Genomic DNA, 17429 nt, shown 5'->3' on the forward strand with positions numbered 1-17429 from the left:
AATTATTGTTCAGACCAATGGTATGGAAGTTTCCTTATATTTTCTTCTCATGATTTCTTAGTTTTCAGGTCTAATGTTTGAGTGTTTAGTCCATTTTGAACTGATTTTTATGTATATGATGAGAGAGAGAGTCTAATTTTCTTCTTTGGCCTACCAGTTTTTTCAACACCATTTATTGAAGAGACTATCTTTTCCTCATTGTATATTCTTAGCACCTTTGTCGAAAAATGAATAGGCTGGGACCAGCAGTTAGCATAATGGCTATGTCGCTGGACTCCCGTATAGTTGACCACAGTTCAAGTCCTGGACCCAGTGGCTCAAACTCACGCCCAGTGTGTATGTGTGCATGCCCAAGATCCTGAGAGGAGAATGGAGAAGGGATTTCGGTGTGGTCATCTCCCCCGGCGGCGGCGGGGATTTCTCGCTTTCGGTCTCTCTGTCTCTCTCTATCTTTCCAGCGAGCACACATGCCCTACAGCAAAAACCTCTATCCAAAAAAAAAAAAAAAAAAAGAATGGGCTGTTGTTAATATGTGGATTTATATCCAAGGTCTCTATCCTGTCCCATTGGTCTATATTTTTGTTCTTATGCCAGTATCATGCAGTTTTGGTTACTATTGTTAAGTTAAACTATTTTGGCCTAAAACAGCCACTGTACTTCCACATTTTGATTCCTATGGATGAGCTGAAATCGTACCAGTTAGTCTGTTTTTCTGAGCTAGTTGCTAAGCTACAGCCAATCACAGCAACTAGGCTTCAGCCAATCATAAGAATCCTTCCTTTTAAACCATGTTAATGCAGACAAACTTCAGAATGTAACCAATGATTTCTCTAACTCACTTCCTCACTTAGGAAACATTCCCTTTCACTGTACACCTCAGTTTCCTGTTCTGCTGACTTAAAAGGCTGAGCATGAGGCTGGCCAGAGTTGTCTGGAAGTCCAAAGACAACTGACCGATATAAATTGTGTTAATATTTGCTCTATTAAACTTTATTAAATTGGCTGGTTTATCTTTCTTTTAACAGTTTTGGCGTCAGAAGCAGGATCTGAAGTAAAGCTTTCAGTGACACCCAGGAGCAGCAGGTGACCAAGCAAGGTACTCACAGGACCCTTTGACATCCATTGCTCTCTTTCAGCAACTGGGGATCATGGGTAAATTCTCTCTCAGATTTGGGCTCTATGGACTTACGTTTAGAGCCCTCTGAGTTTAATATGAGCAAACTTTGGTTCAAATTGGGTTTGAGGTTGCAACAAAACTGGATGGGTCCAGGACTGAATTGGATTAGGTAATTAACTGGATTGGATCTACTTGTCTGACTGAGTCAGACAGAAACTAGCAGTAAGTAGCTATTACTGTGGTGGTTGCAACAAAGCTCTAGGTTTAAAAAAAAATTTTTATCTCATGAGATTTTTTATGTTCAACATCTTTGTTTCTTTTTTGCATATTTAGAGAAAGATCATTGGTTAAATTGGTAAAGAAGGGCTCAGAGCAAATGCCAGGATAAATTATTTCCCACTTAGGTTTTTCTTGGCCTTCAAGACTCAAAATTGATGTAAAAGATGGAATTCCTATTTCTAAAGATCAAAGTACTTCCTGGAAGCACCAATATTTAGAGAAGTGGTACAGTCTTACTAACATGATTTGAAATTACTATGGCCATTATAAAGAACATTCTGTATAAACAAAATCGCTCTTTAAAAAGGCATAATTGACTCCCACGTAGTTGACCGCGGTTCGTGTCCCGGACCCGGTGGCTTAAAACTCACGCCGGGCGCGTGTGCGTGCGTGCCCAAGATCCCGAGAGGAGAATGGAGGAGAAGGGATTGCGGCGTGACCATCCCCCCTGGGGGGTGATTTCTCGCTTTCTGTCTCTATGTCTCTGTCTGTCTGTCTGGCGAGCACACGCGCCCTACAGTGAAAATCTCTCCAAAAAAAAAAAAAAGGCATAATTAAAACTGAGGTTTCCTGGAGCTGGCAGGTGGTGTGATGGTTAAAGGTGCTGGACTCCCACATGGCCGACCACGGTTCGAGTCCTGGACTTGGTGGCTTGCTTTCTCTCTCTCTCTCCCCTCCTCTCTGGTCAAATAAAAATAAATAAATAAACCTAAATGAAATAGTAATTAAAAAAAATTTTTTTACATTGAGGTTTCCCAATTTAGGTCCATCTAGGGATACCCATGATATGCAGAAGCTTCTAAAAGTTTTAAATCTATTTTATCTCTTTTAAGACACTATAAAAGATAAATGATAGGCTTAAGTGACATAAAAAATTCTACCAAAGTTTTCGCTTCGTTTGTTACCAACCTACCTGAAATAAAAAGAAAGCTAAATGGTTTAAAATACATCTATAGGTCAGACTGGGTTGTTGCTTCTTAAGTGGTATCTAAGTAATATCCACACTAAATTAAAGCATTGAAAATGATTTCTTTGCCTTTATTAATGTGCTCCACCTTAAAATCAGTAATTAATAGGGACCAGCAGATGACGTAGTTGTTGCATCTCTGGATTCCCACGTGGTCGACCACGGTTCAAGTCCTGGACCTGTGGCTTAGGGCTCCTGCTGGGTGTGTTTGCATGCATGCCCAGGGTCCCAGGAGGAGAGTGGAAGGGGGGGATTGCCACTTGGCCATCTCTCCCCTAGGGGGTGATTTCTCACTTTCTGTCTCTCCACACACTCTATAGCAAAGATCTCTCAAAAATATCAGTAATTAATTAAGAAATGTGCTGAATTTAAAAGGCCACATATCAATTAAATTGGTCTTCAAGAATACAACTTTCTGGGGGGCCAGCAGGTGGCATAGTGGTTAAGGGTGTTGGACTCCCACATGGCTGACTATTTCTCGAGTCCCAGACCTGGAAGCTTGCTTTCTCACTTTTTCTCTCTCTTTCACTGTGTGCCTCTCTGGTCAAATTTAAATAAATAAATAAATAAAGTTAAATAAAATAATTCTTAAAAGAATACAGCTTTCTGACAAATTAGTGTCTATTTAAAAATCTTGGGGAAAATTCCACATATTTATAAATATATTCCTGTTAGGTCACTAAAGTTTCTTACAATAGAAAATGCATAAATTTAAATGTATAATGTAAGCCAACTGCATCCAGTGCAGTTGTTCAGGGCACTGCTTAAAGAAACCCAACTGTGGCTCAGTCCTAGCCTCTTCATAGTACTTGAAAAAAGCATAAACCCCTAAACCTCCACTATTATGGGAAAAAACCGGAGAGTCAAGGATTGCTGTGTGACTCCTCCCTATTGGGTGTGCTTCTCAGTCTAACAAGGACACCTGCCCTCTGGAAATTAATCTGCATAACAATGCTTACCTTTAATCATCCTGTATCTGTTACTTGCCTTTAAAATATAAACTTTCTATCTTGTTTAACCTACACATTGTACCTATTAAATAAGTATTTAGGATTAAAACAATTAATGGCAAAATTAACAATTAAAAAGTAATGCTCAGATACTTGTTATTAGGGGTGTATACTAAAGTAAAAGCAAATTATTAATTGTTTTGACAGACTAAGAAAAAATCTGATTATATCAGTCATAGCGTTAAGGGGTTTCTCTGGGCAAGTGGGTAAGAGTGACCAGTTTCAGTTTTCTGCAAGGAATATGAAGATAAGCAATGATTGACAAGGCTACAGAAGCCAAGGTGGAGCTAATCAAGACAACTCTACGATCTTCAGTTTGATACAGGTATCTGTAAGGAATAGGCAGGGTTAAAATATGAAGCATTCTCATTTTGTGGGGGGAGGTAAGCATAAAGAACTTTTCAAAAAAAACTACGAAATTTTTTGTTTGCCTGTGTGTGTATCCATACATGTTTCGTGGTATGTTGTAAGTCTATGTGATAAAAGGCCTTAAGGAATTCCATTCAATTTATAAAAAGGAGCCCTCATACAAATTAATTTAAATGCTTTTCAAGCTCAGGTAACTTAAGTAAATAAGCCAGTTTCAAGTATGATAAAATGAAAAGGTTTAATAAGTGAAGATCTTCATAGTTTCTGACATACAGTGTGTTCAGGGCTTATTGATCGGGCAGTATCATAATTGTCTTAATATGGTTGGTTTCATAAAAACGGCTGGTATTTATAGTTATATGTCACACGGTGGATATCTGACCAACAGAAAAAATAGATTAATGACTAGCCTTCTCTAATATTTTATTTCTCACAGACAAATCAAGGTAAAATGGTTTTAAAAAAGTATAAAAAAGGTGCTGTTAAATAAGACTGATTTTTCTAATGTTTGATTTTTGGTTCTTTTATGGTTCAGTTCTAGGACTAAAGACTAAAAGTGATAAAAACTAAATCTTCTAAAGGGAATTTTATATTGGTCTTTAGGTTGTTTCATTATTATCTGGATGTCCTATTTGTATGCTATAGTCTGCCATGTATTCTATTTTTAGTTTTGGTACCAATAGACACTGAGTTAACCCTCTTTTTCATCCCTAAGGTGCTTGGAGAACATTTAACTTTCATTTTCTCCTGACAGTTAAGCTAAGTATTTAAGCTTTTTGCTGTATTTGACAAGATTTCTCTAAAATCAAATTCTAAATCATTTTATCTAAAAATAACCTTTGGATGTTTACAAAGGGCCTTAAAACATCCAAAAGAGAGATGTTAGAACCAATCAGACTTATTTTAATATGTTAAATGATAGGGGAAAATCGTCAAAATGAGAAATTTAAATTTTCTTTACATTATATTTTAACTATGTGTATGGACATGTTATACGTCGTATATGTGTTTCTGTGTGTATTTATACATATACTGTGTGTCAAAGTTTGCTTTAGGGCACAGAGAGCAGTTCTCCATTCTCCTTTTGAGATTTTGAGTGCATGTACACATGCACACACACACACACACACACACACACACATACACGGTGTGTTTTTCAAACTGCTGGGTACAGAACTTGAACCATGCAGTCAGCCATGTGGGATCCAGCCACCTTAACTTCCATACCACCTGATGGCATATATCTTTAGTATATTTTGAAATAAAGTAGTGTAATACCTCCAACTTTGTTCTTTCTGCTTGAGATTACTCTGGCTATTTAGTGTCTTTTGTGGTTTGATACAAATTTTAGTACTGTATTTTTCTATTTCTGTGAAGAATGACACTGCAATTTTTGGTAAGAATTGCACTGAATCTATGGATCGCTTTGGGCAGTATGGACATTTTTTTAAGAATTGATTCTCTAGGACCAGCAAATGCATAATGGTTACATCATTGGATTCCCACATGGCTGACTATGATTCAAATTCCGGGCCCTGCGGCTTCAAACTCATGCTGGGTATATGGTACATGCCCAAAATCTTGAGAGGAGACTGGGATTGCAGTGTGGCCATCACCCCTGGGGGATGATTTCTCACTTTCTGTCTCTTTCTCTTTGGTGAGCACATCTGTCCTCTAGCAAAATGCCTCTAAAAATACATTGATTTTCCAATTCACGAACATGGATGTGTTTTCATTTTTTGTATCTTCCTCAATTTTTTATCAATGTCTTATAATTTTCAACATAGAGATCTTTCAATTCCTTGGTTAGATATATTCCTAAATATACTTTTGTTGTTGTTGTTGTTATAGGGCGTGTGCATTCGCCAGAAAGACAGAGAGAGACAGAGAGACAGAAAGCGAGAAATCAGTCCCCAGGGGGTATGGCCACACTTTAATCCTTTCTCCTCCATTCTCCTCTTGGGATCCTGGGCACGCACGTACACGCACCCAGTGTGAGTTTAAGCCACCGGGTCCAGGACTCGAACTGCAGTTGACTACATGAGAGTTTAGTGACATAGCCATTACGCTAACTGCTGGTCCCATTTTTTTTTTTTTGGTAGCTATTGTAAATGGAATTGTTTTCTTAATTTCTTTTTCACATAGTCCCCTTTTAGTGTATGGAAACACTACTGAATTTTTTATTTGATTTTAAAGCTTGCAACTTTATTTGTTTATTAGTTCTAACAGTTTTTGGTAAAATCTAGGATTTTCTATATATCAGATTATGTCATCTGCAAAGAGGAACAATTTAACTTCTTCCTTCCCAATTTGGATGCCTTTTATTTATTTCTCTTCCTAATTCCTCTCACTAGGACATCTAGTACTATGTTGACTAGAAATAGTAAGAGTAACCATCCTTGTATAGTTCCAGATCTTAGAATAATTTTCAACTTTTTACTGGTCAGTATTCTATTTGCTGCAGATTTGTCATATATGGCCATTATTGAGTTACATTCCTTCTACATCTAGTTTATTGAGAATATTTATCATGAGAGATGTTGAATTTTGTCAAAAAAATTTTTGCATTTATTTAAATGATTATTTTTTTGTCTTTCACCAATTAAGATGATGTATCATGTTCACTGATTTATATATGCTGAGCAATCCTTGCATCCCTGGGATGAATTCCACTTGAACATGATGGATGATCTTTTTAATATGCTATTGAATTCAGTTTGCTATTAATTATATTTTGTGGAGGATTTTTGCATCTATTTATTGTTAATCAAAGATATTGATTTGTAATTTTTTAAATTATTGTCTTTATGTACTTGTCTGGTTTTAGTTTCAGAGTAATGCTAGCCTCATAAAATGGGCTTGGGAGTATTCCCTTCTCTACAGATTCTAGGCTTAAGAATTGTGTTCTGGGGACCAGCAGTTAGCGTAATGGCTAAGTCGCTGGACTCCCACATAGTCCACCACGGTTCAAGTCCCGGACCTGCTGGCTTAAACTCACGCCGGGCGCGTGTGCGTGCGTGCCCGAGATCCCGAGAGGAGAATGGAGGAGAAGGGATTGCAGCATGACCATCCCCTCTGGGGGGTGATTTCTCGCTTTCTGTCTCTCTGTCTCTCTCTGTCTGTCTGGCATCTCATTGTTCCTTATGGCTGAGTAGTATTCCATAGTGTATATATATATATATCATGGTTTTTCAATCTAATCATCAGTTCTTGAGCTCAGGTTGGTTCCATGTCTTAGCAACTGTGAGTAATGCTGCAATAAACATGGACATGTGACTGTTTTTCTGTCTTTTGGATTACTGAGTCATAGAGTAATTCTATGTGTAGGTTTTCAAGGAGTCTCCATATTGTTTTTCTTAATAGTTGTACTAATTTACATTCCCACCAACAGTAAAAGAGAGTTCCCTTTCACCCTTTCACCACAATTTCTCCAGCACTTGTCCTTTTTTAAAAAAAATTTTTTTGGGTCATAGCTATTCTGATTAGGGTTAAATGGTGTCTCATTGTGGTTTTGATTTGCAGTTCCCTGATCATAAGGGAGATTGAACATTTTTTCACATTTATTTTGTGTATTCGTAAGTCTCTAGAGAGTTATCTGCTCAGTTCATTTGCCTTTTTTTTTTTTTTTAGGTTTTTGCCATAGGGCACATGTACTCACCAGAGAGAAAGACAGAGAAAGACAGAGTAAAGTGAGTCCCCAACCTGGTGGCTTAAAACTCATGCTGGGCACGTGTGCATGCGTGCCCAAGATCCAGAGAGGAGAATGGAAGAGAAGGGATTGCGGCATGGCTATCCCCCCGGGGGGTGATTTCTCACTGTCTTTCTGGCGAGACAGAGAGAAACAGAGAGACAGAACATGAAAAATCACCCCCCAGGGGGGATTGCCATGCTGCAATCCCTTCTCCTCCATTCTCTTCTCGAGATCTTGGGCATACATGCACACTTGCCCGGCGTGAATTTAAGCCACTGGGTCCGGGACTCGAACCACGGTAGATTACAATGGGAGTCCAGCAACATAGCCATTACGCGAATTGTTGGTCCCAAATGCCAGTAATTTTCACATTTGCCCTTTTTATATTATCCTATAGATCATGTAAACTTTATCTGTTTCTTTTCATTCTTTTTTCTCCTCTGACTATATCTCTTCAAATAACTAGTCTTTGAGCACTCTTATATTTTCTTCTGCTTGATAAATTTTGATGTCAAGGCTCTTTATTACATTCTTCATTTTAGTTATTGTATTTTTCAGTTTTGAGATTTCTGTTTGATTTTTTTTAATTTCAATTTCTTTGTTAAGTTTCTTAATTGTTCTGTGTTTTCTTGAAATTCATTGAGCTTCCTTAAAGCATTTATTTTGTTTTTTTTTCTAATACACATCTCTTTCTATAAGGTCAGTCTAATTGGTGAGGTCATATTTCACTGAGAGTTCTTGGTGTATGTGGATGTATGCTGATGTCTGAAAAATCAGGAATTTATTCTTTGCAACCTAGCATTGTTCATACTTTTTCCTTCTTTAGAAGTCCTTCCAGGAATTTAGAGAAGATTCACTGTTGAGTTCTCAAAGCCTGTGTCAGTGCAAGTGTTTCATCACTAAGAGTGTCCAAGCCCAGGTTCACTATGACTCTTGTACAGAATCTGAGGTTCCTAGCCTAGATCAGTCTGGGAAAGATTCAACAGGGAGTCCTAAGCTGTGTGGTTAGTTGGCCAGGGATCCAAGTCTGGTGTTGTGTTTTGCTGTTGTGGGCCTTGTACTATGTTCTAAGGCAAATTTTTTACCCACTTCCCTGTTTTTACCCCAAGCAGGTGATATTTCTTTTCATGCTGTATTGTTTAGGGCTCAGGGAGGGATAATGTGGGAAATCCTATGACCACCTAGGCTGGTGCCATGTTTAGTCATGCCCAAAGCCCATGGTCACTGATGCATCTAAGGCCAGCAGTCTTTAGACCTGCTTGCTGCTGAGATTCATTTGGGGTTTGAGGCTATTGTAATTAATAGTGGTGGTGCATGGTAAAACTTGAGCCCGTCTTGCCAAAGCTGTGGTTTTCTATCTGGTGTCGAGATGGATCTAGAGGTTCCATCCTTGATCACTGGTCTGGAATCAGGAACTGTTGTAGGGTTTTGCCTGGTGCTGAGTTTTACTGTGGCAGGCCTGGTACTGAGTTCCAAGTCAAAGTCCCTCACTTACTTCCTTTTCCTTCCCCCAAGTGAGTAGTGTCTCTTTCTCCCCTTTGCTGCCTGAGATTGAAAGAGAGGTGGTACAGGCAATGTGAGACTGTCCTTCTTACTTCTTACCCTCTTTAATGTATCTTTTCTTATTAGGCTAAAATCAGATACCTTTCACCTGGTTTCGTAAGCTCTTGAAAGGTTTTTTCTTGCCTAAATAATCATTTAAGTTGGTGTTTCTGTTGGGAGATAATTTCTGTAGGTACTAGTTTGCCATCTTGCCTCCTCTCCATGATTTGACTATCATTCCCCTAATTTAGAAGTCTATTGGGTTCTTCCTGCCTCCTAAGTCTCCCAGGTACATCTGTCTGCCACCACTTTCCCCATAGCCTGTGCTACTGCAGACCAGGAAGAAGTGGCACTTAGGGAGGGAAGCCAGTACAGGAGACTGCTCAAGGCTGCTTCCTGCCTCCCAGCCTGTCCCAGGAATATTCTGTGGCTCCTTAGTTTTCTGAACCATGTCATGCAATGTGTCACATGACTCCTTTTCCCTCTTCCATCTGAAAATCGCTAGGTTATCTCCAGGAGCACCTGGCCTCAAGAGTCTAAGAAAGGAAGCAACACCTAAAAATGAATATATACACGCTGTGATCAGAAGACAAAACCCTCTATGAAGAACACATCTGAGAAGTAGAGCTCTTCTTCCCCCCTGCCACTATAGAATAAACAACAGGAAACCAGCTCAGAGGTACAGAAACTATGGGAAAACAAAGAAATACCTCTTCCTCAATGGATCAGAACAACTCTTCTTCAACTATGGATAGCATGGAGAAATTTGAAGGAATGTCAGAAATAGAGTTCAGAATATTCGTGGTGACAGAGATGAGGAAGTCTTTCCAAGATTTAAAGGAGGAGATAGACATCATTAAAAAAATCAATCAAATCTCCTAGGGATGAAGATAGTAATATAGGAAATCAAGATCTCCCTTGAAAATGTTAATAGTAGACTGTACCAGCAGAAGACAGACTCTCTGAGCTAGAAGACAAAACCTTTGACTTATATAAAACCACCAAAAATAATGAAAAAATAATTTTAAACAATGAGGACAACATACCAGAAATACTAGATACTATGAAATGTCCAAATAGTCAAATAATAGGTATTCCAGAAGGTGAAGAATTGAATAAGGGCATAGAAGGTCTATCCCATGAAATACTTGCAGAAAACTTCCCAAACCTAGAAAAGTGATCAAACATTTAAACCCAAGAAATACAAAGGGCCCCAAATAGAATCAACCCAAGAAGATCCCCTCCTCGGCACATCATAGCCAGAACAACCAAATTCACAGATAAAGACAGGATACTAAAAATGGCAAGAGAGAAACATTAACTTACTTACAAAGGTTATCTCAGCAGGCTAACAACAGATCTCAGTGGAAACATTGCAAGCAAGGAAAGAATGGGAAGATATATTTAAAGTGTTGAAAGAAAAACAGTTTCTACCATTACTATATCCAGCAAGTTTATCCTTCAAATGGGAAAAAAAAGATAAAAATATTCTCAGATAAACAAAATCTGAAAGAATTTACCAATACCAGACCAGCTCTTCAAGAAGTTCTGAAGGGAGTGCTATACCAGGAAAACTAAAAAGAGACAGAAAGAAATAAGAATATAAAAAACAACCAGGAAAATGGCTAATATAATGGTAAGGACAAGTCCAGAAGTATCGATAATAACATTAAATGTCAATGGATTAAATTCTCCAATCAAGAGACACAGACTGACTGACTGCATTAAAAAAACAGCAGTCCTCTATCTGTTGCCTACAGGAAATACACCATGGATAAAGACATATATAGACTGAAAGTGAACGGCTGGAATAAGATATTCCATACAAATAAAAACCAAAAAAGGGCTGGGATTACAATACTCAGCTACATGGGAGTTCAGCGACATAGCCATTACACTAGCTGCTGGTCCCCAATACTGATTTTCTTATGTACTATGTTTTTCAGATTTAAGGATTTTTGTTTTTTTCTGAGCTGTGGATGGCCTTAGCAATTGGTTAAATTTTCGAAAAAACAAAACAAAACAAAACAGAAACAGAATTGGCACATAAACTTTTCTCCCTGTCCCCTCTGGAATTGGAAAGTATTTGTGAGTATTCTTATTTTGTGGCAGTATGATTATTTGAATAAGTTCAATAGTACCTATTGCCTTGCATCAGAAATTGGAAATACTGGTTATTGCCAAGGCTTTGACTAGAATGCCGTATCTGAAGATGTGACCAGAAAGCTAAGGAACTAAAGTTGATCTTAAGAAAGCCAATCTTGGAAAGATCGTCTGGTACCATAAACAGTTTTGCCTGGCAGATAAGTAAAGAATTCCTGACTGATCCAAAAACTTCCACATGCAAGTACTTACAGGTACAGTCAGATGGTGAATTGCTGACTTGGTTCAGTAGACTTGGGAGGCTTTTTAAAGAGTCTAATCTGAAGTCCCCTATAAAAGGTTCCTGCAAAGCCAACTAAATCAATTAATATTTTTATGGGTCTTTGTGCAAATAACAGACCAAATTGAGACTAAACTGATTTTTTTGCAAATAAGTTAGTTTATGCTTCCATTTGGTAAAAGGGGAATGAAGAGAAAAAAATGTTTCAGAAGAAAATTGTAGTACACTTGTTACTAGATTTTAGCTCTGTCCATATATTTTTTTTAATTGTTAGTGTCTACCTACTCCTTAAACAGAATCCTAACCTTTTCCTGGCTTTATTGTAAGCAAATTTTAAATATTTTTTATTTGATCCATTAAAGCTAAAACTGCTTTTTAAAAAATTATATATATATATATATATACACATACACATACACACATACAATAGCAAACAAAAGACAGTGCAGGAGAAGGGTGGACAGTGGGTGTGGGGAAATAAAGGGGAGAAAAAAGCAAAACACTTAACAGACACAAAAATGGAATATTGTCTGCTGATGATAATGTGTATGATAATGTCTTTTGACTGGCCCAATATGCGGTGTATTCAAGGTGGCAAAATTCATTTTCTATGTCATAAGATGTACAGTGAATAAATGTTAAAAGCAAATAAAATAAATTTACAAAATTAGAGAAGTCTATTGAGGACCAGCAGTTGGTGTAATGGCTATGTAACTGGACTCCCATGTAGTCCGGGACTCTAATTAAATGCTATACAGGTTGAGCATACCAACTCAAAAAATATGAAATTGGAAATGCTTCAAAATCTGAAACTTTGAACACTGTGATGCCACAAGTGAAAAATTCCACATTTGTCCTCATGTGATGGGTTGCAGCCAAAATACTGCAATACAAAAATATTGTATAAAATTACCTAAGGTGGGACCAGCAGGTGGTGTAATGATTATGTCACTGGCCTCCCATGTGGTCGACCCCGGTTCAAGTCCTGGACCTGGCAACTTGAAACTCATACTGGGCACATGTGCATAGAGGCCCAAAATTCCAAGAGGAGAATGGATAAGAAGGGATTGAGGTGTAGCCGTCACCCCTGGTGGGCAATTTCTTGGTTTTTGTCTGTTCCTCTGGTGAGCACACGGACCCTATAGCAAAAATCCCTCTTAAAAAACAAACAAACAAAAACTCTCTCAAAAAAAAAAAAATCACCCTAGGTTATGTGTATAAGGCATATATAAAACAAATGAGTTCCATGTTAGAACTGAGTCCCATTTCATTTTGTATATGCAAATATTACAAAATTGAAACATTCTGAAATCAGAAACACTTCTGATCCCAAGCATTTTTGGATAAGGGATATTCAACTTGTATGAGACGAACTGAATGAATTTGATTTCAATTATAATGAACAACAGAGTGATATACTCAGGAAAAACTCATCAAAAGCCAAGATAGTATAAAAAACCATGAAACTATAAAACTCATAGAAGGTAATATATAAAAGAAAAATCCAGATGACCTTAGTTCTGGTGCTGATGTTTAGATACAACACCAAAGGCATGGGACACAAAAAATTTGATTAGCTAGGCTTCATTAAAATGAAATATTTAGGCTCTTGGAAAGACACTGTTGAGAATGAAAAAAGTTACAGAATGGGAGAAAATATTTGCAAGACATAACTGATTAGGGATTGTTATACAAAATATGTAAAGTACTCTTAAAATGCAACAAGAAAAAACCAATCTGGGCCTTGAGCCAGGACCTGGGCCTGGCAGGCCACGTGTGTTCAGTGTGAAGAAGGCAGCCCAGAAGCCTGTAGTGGACCACAGAGCACCGTAGCTGCTTGTGCGGGAGTGCTGCTCCGCCTGCACCTGCTCTGCCTGCTGCCAGTTCCCTGGGCTGCATCCGGCCAAAGGCCTGGGATGAGCAGTTCACCATCTGTGGAAACTTCTCTGTAACTCATTTTTCTTCACATCAGTATTAAGAATTATACCAAGAAATGTGCCTGTAAAAACATCTTACTATGCTGCCATAGGCACAATGGTTGTTTATTTATTTATTTTTTGTGATGAACAAATAACTTATGAGTTGGCCCCATAGCACAGAGTTTAATTGCTGGGCAGACTGGAATGTCTGATTCCATATGACTGACTGCTATTTGAATCCCAGCCCCTGAGATTTGAAAAACATACAGGATTGAAAAGATATAAAAAAGTATCCTAAAAACAAGGAAAAAGAAGACTTTGTACCCTTTTCATTATTCATATTCCTCTGGAATAAGCAGAATTGCAGGTGGATTCAATGGGGCTTTTTTTGATCATTGTTATAGTGTCTTTCTATGAGACAGCCAAACTTAAAGTATTATGACAATAAAGATGATGATTTGAATACTGAAACATCAAATGACTTGCCAAAATTTTTAGATGGAGTCAAGGCCAGAAGCAGAAATCAAAACTATCTGGTTCCCAGTCCTGTACTTAGAGTTCTCAACTATACTGACTTTTCATAGAAGAGTCTGCCAATATTGAAATTTGTGATGAAGAGTGTGACTCCTGAATCAATAAGCCAACAAACCAGCCAGAGGAGAACCCTATACAAGTACACACTACAGAAGATGGTCCAACTGCAGTGGAAGTGCATGCAATTTCTGAGGATTATGACACCGAGCCAGAAAACCATTCCTCTGAGCGTCTCCAGGACCAAACTGAAGAAGAGCTACCGGCTAAACTTTATAACATTCTTGACAAGAGCCGAGCTTTGAATGTGACTGCCCAGCAGAAATGGCCTTTATTGAGAGCTAATAGCAGTGGCCTCTATAAATGTGAACTTTGTGAGTTCAACAGCGAAGATTTTTCTGATTTAATGCAGTATATGATTCTGAAGCATAAACAGACTGACTCAGATGTATGTCGAGTATGTAAGGAAAATTTCTCTACCAACGTGCTTCTGATGGAATATGCCAAGCTACCCGAGGAGGACCCATACATTTGTAAATACTGTGATTATAAGACAGTACTCTTTGAGAACCTCAGCCAGCATATTGCAGACACCCACTTTAGTGATCACCTCTACTGGTGCAAGCAGTGTGACATGTGCAGTTCTCCTCAAGCAGTGATCTCTACCTGAATTTCCAGGAGCACAGCTCTGACAATACTTCTGTCAGTTCATTCTGAAACCAATGATCCCGAAGCATCTGATACTTTATAGCTTCAAGATGGGAGGTTATAAATCATGTAATCAGATTAAGGGTAAAGGGTCCAATGCCAGGGCCAAAAGTACAACTGTGAGGGGCCCCAGGAGAGATAGAAGCCATGGGGCCCATGCCAAAAGCCTATTCCAGCCTGCCTAGAAATCAGCTGTTGCCTGTCACTGTTTGGAGACTAAATCTCTAAGCTGCTGAGCCATGTTTTGGACTATACCCGATTCGTTAGTGTAGAAACAACATTTTTCCCCCAGAAATAAACAGAGTCCACTGCCATCTGGAAGGCCAAACTCCCATAGAGACGTATACCATACCCATCTCCCTGCGAAGAGGCACTGGTAACAGGCAAGGCTCCCTCAAATCTGACCCACAGAGTAGGACTCACTGTCATGGGTGCAAGACCAGATAGTACTGGCATGGAGGCAAGCTTTGTCACCCATTCCTAAATATTTTAAAATAGGATCCCTGTGGTTGAAGGAGTTTATCACCCACAGGCCATTCATGATCTGGGCTCCCTTCTCCCAGGGGGCCTCCAGAAAATGAAGCAATGTCCACACCCTGGTGTTACACCAGTCAATATGCTGGGGTTTTCTCCTAGTATGAGTGAGATCAAGATAACAGTCAGGATCCATGCCTGAAAGAGAGAATGAGAATGCCCCCTGTTAGCTAATTCAGACATTTTAGGCCTATTACGATTCCCCTACCAGGAGATATAACACTGCTAGCAAAAGCCTTTCTCAGAATTTTCACTTCTGCGGGGCCACTGCAGCCAGACCAACGCACGCACCCTATAGCAAAAACCTCTCAAAAAAAGAAAAAAATAAATAACCAAAGCTAGTGCTACAAGAAGGGCTAGGGGCAGGAGATTATAGGGGTAGGATAGAGATTACATCTGTTGCCATCCTCAAGCTTCTGCTGCCATGCGTTGAGCAGTCAGCCCAGGGAATGATTGCAGCAGGGCTATAGACTCCTCATCAGGTCTTGGCCCTCTGGAAAGTCACCTTGGTCGGCTGCTCAGGGTGGCTTTTCACTGTCCAGGTTCAAGGGTCCTCTGGTGCTGTGGCTTGCCTCACTTGCGAATGGTGAATCCACGAGGCTAGCCCTGCAACATTAACTGTAGTAGGGGTAACAAGCACAATAATATATGGCCCTAACCAGATGGATTGTAATGAGTCTTTTTTTCCAATTTTTAACCCATACAAGATCCCCAGGCTCATGTTTGTGTGCCCAGTTTCCAAGGGGGACTGGGGTTCTTTCTAAGGTGATCCAGGCTATTTTCTTTATAGTTTTTTTTTTTTTTTGAGAGATTTTCACTATAGGGCTTGTGCGCTCGCCAGACAGAGAGAGACACAGAGACAGAAAGCGAGAAATCACCCCCCAGGGGGGATGGTCACGCCGCAATCCCTTCTCCTCCATTCTCCTCTCGGGATCTTGGGCATGCATGCACACGCACCCGGCGTGAGTTTTAAGCCACCGGGTCCGGGACACGAACCGCGGTCGACTACATGGGAGTCCAGCGACTTAGCCATTACGCTAACTGCTGGTTCCCAGTTTTGTTTTTTTTTAAGGCCGTCTGATCCTGGGTCAAAACTGCCTCACCCAGCCGATGGGCGTCAGCTGTTAGGATCTGGGCTACTAAAGAGGGTGGCCGGCCAAACAGAATCTCATCAGGGGAATAACCATGCTTTTGAGTGTACGCTAAACCTGGAGCATGGCCAGTAGGAGGAAATCCACCTGGGCCACCCAGAGTCGTGACAGGGCTTAGCTAGGGTGGACTTGAGAGTACAGTTCATTCGTTCAATTTTCCCAGAGCTCTGAGGTTGGTAAGCAGTGTGAAGCTTTGATTTTATACCCAAGGCCTTTGCCACTTTCTGTATGATTTCTGCCAGAAAGGCAGGGCCATTGTCTGACCTGATCATAAGGGGAAGTCCAAACCGAGGTATAACTTTCTTCAAAAGACTTAAGTGGTTTCCCTGGCCTTTTCAGTTCATATAGTGAAGGCTTCCATCTAGCCTGAGTAAATGCAGACCAGGAGTAGTAAGTACTTATAGCCCTGGCATGACTGCACTTCTGAGAAGTCTGTCTCCAGTAACTCCAGGGGAGTTGACCCTGTAGCTTGTATTCCAACTGACTGAGCTGGCCCCTAGGCAGGGCTATTTCTGGCACAGGTCTCACACTACATGCTCACAGTTGCACACAATGATGGTAGGTGACTCAAAAAAAAAAAAAAAAAAGGTATCGGTCTAACATGTTCTCTAGGTTAATTTTTCCCCAGTGAGTTAACTCGTGGTGTTGTTTTACTAATGAGTATCTCAGGGACTGAGATACGTATATTCGTTTATCTGGCAGTCTCCACCATCCATCTTCTTTCAGGGTTGCTCCCTCTGACTTTTCTAGCTATGTTCTTTGGAGGTATAAGAGGGGGATTTGGGGAGACTTGTGAGTTGTAACACTTTTGTTAAAGCAGTTGGAGTTCAGTTGGCAGCAGCCTTGGCTACCTGATCTGGTAATAGGTTTCCCAGGGTGATGGGATCCTCCCTGTTCTGGTGTCCTCTGTAATGGATGATTGCCACTTCCCTTGGCTCCCAGACTGTTTTTAATAATTGGCATATTTCCTCCTTGCTTTTGACTGTTTTTTCTTCTGCTGAGAGGAGTCCTCTCTCTCAGTATAATGCCCATGAACATATAGGGTAGCAAATGCAGTGTGAGTCTATGTAGATGTTTACCCTCTTACCAGCCACCAATCTTTTTTTTTTTATTAATTAATTTATTTGCGTTCATTCATTGTACATCATTACAGCATACAAAATGAGATTTTCCATCCAGAGTACACTGTATATTGTCTCAATCAAGCACATCAACAAACATGTTATTG

The 17429-nt window shown here is 39.5% G+C and overlaps 1 protein-coding gene and 1 pseudogene across 2 annotated transcripts in view; both read left to right on the forward strand.

The window, feature by feature from the left end:
* LOC102467767 (Fanconi anemia group B protein-like) overlaps window positions 1-17429 on the forward strand; it is a 31742-nt gene that overhangs the window by 4156 nt on the left and 10157 nt on the right. The window contains exons 2-3 of one of the 2 annotated variants that reach the window (XR_001369701.2): window positions 1026-1096; window positions 9481-9610. The gene's annotated coding sequence lies outside the window, so the exon portion shown is untranslated. Of the gene's footprint in view, window positions 1-1025; window positions 1097-9480; window positions 9611-17429 lie in introns of those variants that run through there. The other variant, XM_006167956.3, reaches the window with a different exon arrangement.
* On the forward strand, window positions 9696-14525 carry LOC102477732 (zinc finger protein 639 pseudogene; annotated as a pseudogene).

Source organism: Tupaia chinensis, unplaced genomic scaffold (genome assembly GCF_000334495.1).
Source record: "Tupaia chinensis unplaced genomic scaffold, TupChi_1.0 Scaffold145367_1, whole genome shotgun sequence".
Classification (NCBI taxonomy): Eukaryota; Metazoa; Chordata; class Mammalia; order Scandentia; family Tupaiidae; genus Tupaia; species Tupaia belangeri.